This window comes from Vicugna pacos, chromosome 35 (genome assembly GCF_048564905.1).
Source record: "Vicugna pacos chromosome 35, VicPac4, whole genome shotgun sequence".
In the NCBI taxonomy this organism is placed as follows: domain Eukaryota; kingdom Metazoa; phylum Chordata; class Mammalia; order Artiodactyla; family Camelidae; genus Vicugna; species Vicugna pacos.
Window position 1 is genome coordinate 28,625,095 of NC_133021.1, and position 5,560 is coordinate 28,630,654.

The 5,560-nt window shown below is 51.3% G+C and overlaps 1 pseudogene; it reads left to right on the plus strand.

The window, feature by feature from the left end:
- Positions 1-1,620: 1,620 nt before the first annotated feature.
- Positions 1,621-3,196, plus strand: LOC102538623 (dual specificity calcium/calmodulin-dependent 3',5'-cyclic nucleotide phosphodiesterase 1B pseudogene; annotated as a pseudogene).
- The last annotated feature ends 2,364 nt before the right edge of the window (positions 3,197-5,560 follow it).

Consider the following 5,560-nt stretch of genomic DNA (forward strand, 5'->3'; position numbering starts at 1 on the left):
CCATCTGAATAGCTTCTGGGGCCTGCAAGTAAGGAGATCCTCCCCCACCGACCGCGAGACTCAGAATTAGCGTCAGGACTGTCCGCATGCTGCAGCTCTCCTCTCTCAGAAGCATCTAGTAAGGGCGGCAGAGGAGGCATTTACTTATAAGGGTTGTCAAAATAAAGGGAAGGTAAGGGACACCACAGACTTGCAAACTAGAACAGACTTAATATGGAGAGCCAGAAACGAAATTAAAAGTGTATAATTATCTATGTGGGAATTCCAGGGAAAGCAAATTGACAGGAGGGACACCTTCCCCTCTACAGAAGAAAAATGACCTTCAGTCTATCCAACCCCCCGTAAACACTCAGGAATACGCTGAGATGTTTCCTGTTCTTTCCCCTTGGTGAGGAGGTGAGAACATAGCCAATATCAAATGGTAGCATATGAAGAAAAAGAGAGACAGTGAGAGGCAGAGAGATTGAAAGGGAGATGTTCCTAGCAGAATGCCATGCCTCAATAACTCAAAGAGAAGTTCCCCGCAACATCACTGTGTTAGAAGCTGAGTCTTTGGAAATTCTTGGGAGATTTCAACAGCCATTGAAATTTGTCTCTTTGACTGAGAGGGTAGTGGCCACCCTTATGCAGTCAAGGTCTACTGTCCTATACTTACTTTAAGGGAATCTCTGTTTCCTATGTCTTTTGGAATTTTTCACCAGTCTTTGAACAAGTGTTTCTTAAAGAATCTTTCAGCTTTTTTCTCCCGCAACCTGAGCGAGGGCAAAACCTGCAGGCGGGAGAGGGGGTTCTGGCCCCCAGGTCCCTCCAGGTATATCCCATAACTTCTCTTCTCCCTCTGGGTGGATTGACCTCTCTCCAGTTAATTCACCGTTATTCCCCAGCCCCGGTTTTACAGATGAGAAAACTGGGCGGGGAGTGTTCAAGTAACTTGCCCAGCCTCCTGGTTTCTGTGAGCAAGTCCTTCTGACTTTCAGGCACTGCTTGGGCGGGGGCTTCCCTCCCTGATGAGCGGGTCTCTGAGTAAGGGGCCCCGGATGCCTAGTTTCAGCAAGCCCCTCCCCTGCAGTTTCTAGTTCTCTTTCATGCTTCCATCCTGTCAGGTTTGAAGCACGGCCCCAGAAGACGACCCTGGGAGGGGGCTGACTCTGCCTTACCCCGCGGAGGGGCTCTTGCAGGGCCTCTTCCCCACCGCTGCAGCCTTCCTCTCCAGGACAGGTTCAGGGTGTTTCCCTGTCCCTGCACCCTTAAGCCTCCCGCTGACCCTTTCCTTCTCCCCAGAGAGGAGCCCCACCTCCTCAGAGCAAGGGGCTGGCCTGTGCTACTTCTGTCCTTTCTGGGATTCTTCCGAGAACAGATTCTTGGTTTCAGTCTGGTTCAGATGTGAAACTTTTCCCTCAGCCTCTTACCCAGTTGCCGAGGGATGGGTCTCTGCCTCATCCACTCCTTCCTCTAGCCAGGCTGCTCCTGCTCCCCTCCTCAAAATTCTCCTGCCAGTCACTCAGTTTTGCTGAGACCTGGAGGAGGAAGTCAGGGGCTTAAGAGGGAGCCCTTCTCCTCCGGGGCCTGGGGCCCCGGGGGCAGCACTTTGATACTTTAAAGTAGGAAACTTTAATTCCCATGGCCAGCCCTGTTCCTGTGCAGAGGAGCCACCTCCATGGCCCCCTCCTCAGGCTGCGCTGCCTGGTGAAGCAGTTGGAGAATGGGGAGGTGAAGATTGAGGAGCTGATGAAAAACCTGGAGTACACAGCTTCCCTGCTGGAGGCCGTCTATATAGATGAGACGCGGCAAATCTTGGACACAGAGGATGAGGTGCAGGAGCTGCGGTCAGATGCGGTGCCTTCGGAGGTGTGGGACTGGCTGGCTTCCACCTTCACCCAGCAGACTCGGGCCAAGGGCCGCCGAGCGGAGGAGAAGCCCAAGTTCCGGAGCATCATGCATGTGGTGCAGGCTGGGACTTCGTGGAACCGATGTTCCGGAGAATGTATACCCCTGTGGGTCCCACCTACTCCACTGCGGTCCTCACCTACTCCACTGCGGTCCTCAACTGTCTCAAGAACCTGGACCTCTGGTGCTTTGATGTCTTTTCCTTGAACCGGGCAGCAGATGACCATGCCCTGAGGAGCATTGTTTTTGAGCTGCTGGCTCGGCACAACCTCATCAGCTGCTTTCAGATTCCCACTGTTTTTGATGACTTTTCTGGATGCCTTGGAGACAGGCTATGGGAAGTACAAGAATCCTTACCACAACCAGATCCACGCAGCTGATGTTACCCAGACGGTCCATTGCTTCTTGCTCCGCACAGGGATGGTGCACTGCCTGTTGGAGATCGAGGTCCTGGCCATCGTGTTTGCTGCAGCCATCCATGACTATGAGCACACAGGCACTACCGACAGCTAATGTGCCATCCTGTACAATGATCGCTCAGTGCTGGAGAATCACCACATCAGCTCTCTTCCGGATGATGCAGGATGATGAGATGAACATTTTCACCAACCTCACCAAGGATGAGTTTGTAGAATTGCGGGCCCTGGTCATCGAATTGGTGTTGGCCACAGACATGTCCTGCCATTTCCAGCAAGTGAAGACCATGACGATAGCCTTGCAGCAGCTGGAGAGGATTGACAAGTCCAAGGCCCTGTCCCTGCTGCTCCACGCCGCTGACATCAGCCGCCCAACCAAGCAGTGGGTGGTTCGCAGCCGCTGGACCAAGGCCCTCACGGAGGAATGCTTCTGCCAGGGTGACAAGGAGGCGGAGCTGGGCCTGCCGTTTTCTCCGCTCTGTGATCGAACCTCCAAGCTCGTGGCGCAGTCCCAGATTGGGCACACATCGTGTCTCTCCTGCCCTGCAGGTTTCATCGACTTCATTGTGGAGCCCACGTTCTCTGTGCTGACGGACGTGGCTGAGAAGAGTGTCCAGCCCATGGGGGATGAGGACTCCAAGTCTAAAAACCAGCCCAGTTTCCAATGGCGTCAGCCTTCTCTGGATGTGGAAGTGGGAGACCCCAACCCTGACGTGGTCAGCTTCCGCTCCACTTGGACCAAATACATTCAGGAGAACAAGCAGAAATGGAAGGAACGGGCAGCAAGCAGCATCACCAACCAGATGTCCATTGATGAGCTGTCCCCCTGTGAGGAAGAGGCCCCGGCCTCCCCTGTCGAAGATGAACACAACCAGAATGGGAATCTGGACTAGCCTAGGGCTGGCCCAGGTCCTTACCGAATCCAGAGTGTTCAATGTCATCAGCACCATCCATCGGGACTGGCTCCCCCATCTGCTCCAAGGAGCATGGCGGTCACGGAACAGACAGCCCACCCGAAGGATAAATGCCAGAGACTGTGGGGTTGGGGGAAGGGCCCCTCCCCACCCGACACCCATTGGGGCACGGTTTAATCTCCCGTCAGCAAGACTGGGGAACTTCAGGCTCCCAGTGGTCACTGTGTCCATCCCCCCACCTCTGGGCTCTCCCCGTGGCCAGATGACTGGCTGGATGAGAGCTTCCTGGAGGCTTCCCAGGGCCTGGGGGGGAGGGTCAGAGATGCCAGCCCCCTATCCTTTTTGCCTCCAAGTTTCTAAGCAATACATTTTGGGGGCTTCCTCAGCCCCCTACCCCGGATCTTAGCTGGCAGGTCTGAGTCCCCCTTTTCCTCCCCTCAGAGGGCTGGAATAGGGCAGAGAGCTGGGGGTTTTCAGAGCCCTACGCATGGGGAGGGGAGTGGGCTTCTTCAGGGTGTGGTACCTTCCTAGGGCCTGGGGATGGGGGGCACCCTCTCTACCCCAGGCTTGCACTGCTTCAGCCCCATCCCCAGACTGGCCCCCTGCAGTCTTCCCTCTCCGAAATGGTGACTGGGGGAAGAGGAGCCACTGGGACCAGGGACTGAGAGGAGGTCTTTCCTGGGGTCCCCAGGGACTCGGGACTGGTCTAGGCCCCTGGGGCTTGTCACCTGCTCTGGCCAAATCCTGAACCCTTTGCCTCCTCCTCTCCCCTGGGGCCAGGAGGTTCCTATCTGACCAATGTCTGTAAAGTGCTTTGAGGTCTCCCCAGCAAAGCACCTTTAGGATGCATCCTATGAGCACAGTGGGAGGGACCATCTGGGTTGGGGTCAAGGGTGCATGGGGAGGGCGAGGTATAACCCAGTAACCCTGTGTTGCAAACAGAGAGGGCCCCTCTTCTCCCCCCTCCCAGCACTGGCCTACTTGCAGGTGCCAAGAGGCCCCTCTCCAGGGCAAATGGGGAGTGGAGGGGGCAGATGGGGAAGGGCTCAGGTCTGCTGCTGTCAAAAATGTCCTCTGAGGAGAGCCCAGCCTGGCCTCTGCCCCTTCCTCTCCTCAGGCTCCTCTCCCCCCGCTTTGTCCCCAGAAAGTTCCAGGTCCAGGTGACTGCCCCTCCTCTTTTCTTGTAAATACCAACCATGCATTTGTACAGTGGGCCTGTTCATGTGAAGTCATATCCACGGTCTCTTAGACCTGCCATCTGCCACTTGTCCCTCCTGCCCCACCCCTAGTGGGGCAGAGACACATGTGACTCACCCCTGCCCTTGGACTCCCAGCACCCTGCTATCACCAGAGGTCAATAAAGAGGAGAGACCATGAAAAAAAAAAAAAAAGAATCTTTCAAGAGAGAAATTCAATTCACAGGAACAATATCATGTGTGATCTAATTATGTTTTCGCCATTAGCTCTCTAACACTTTTGCTGGCGTCTCTTTGCCTTCTGTTTTTGCGGCTCTTCTGTAATCACAGGAGAGGTCAGCAAGAGATAGCTTCTGTTCAACCTTGATGGCCAATCAACTGATAAGTTACTTCATATTTTCATTATTTTTCTTTCTTTCTTTTAATTTCCTGCTGCTTCTTTCTTTCTAGTAATTGAGGTGCTGAAATATGTATTCATGATACATGTCAAACACTTGTATCTCTTCATAAAGGTGTAGCTTTTGTTTTATTTCATTATTTTTCTCTATTCTTTATTCTTAATCCACATGTATCTTCCTTTCCTTTCTTGGCATTTATTTTAATATTTTTCAGACATGCATTTGTATTTGAAAATATGTTACTTTTTGTGTGTATGTGAATTTTTAATTTGCATAATTGTACTATACAATATATTTTATTTTCTTAACTTTGTAAATTTTTTCCTTAAATTTCTTAAAAAAGTTTCATCCATTGCCATCATTTGTATGCAGCATTCTCTGTTTGCCAATGATACGAATTGTTTTCAGTACTCTGTATCATTAATATCTTCGGTTCTTTTATAAGCAATCGTAAGAATTATTTTAAAGTCTTTTCCTGCCATTGTGAATGATTCATTTCTACTTTTAGCTTTGATAACTGATTAAATCTGTATTGTAGCGATGTTGTTCCCTGCATACAGAGTCAGAGTCTGGTATCTTCCTCTTGAATTGATCCCTTCACCTCTGTGGAATGTTCATACCAGCTTTCTTCTCTCAGTCTGGTCTTCCTATCTCTTTTCTTTTAAACTTCATGAACATTTACATTTATAGAGTGTATCTTTTAAAAAACACATTGTACATTGCTTTTAAAAATCAAATTTGATCCTCTT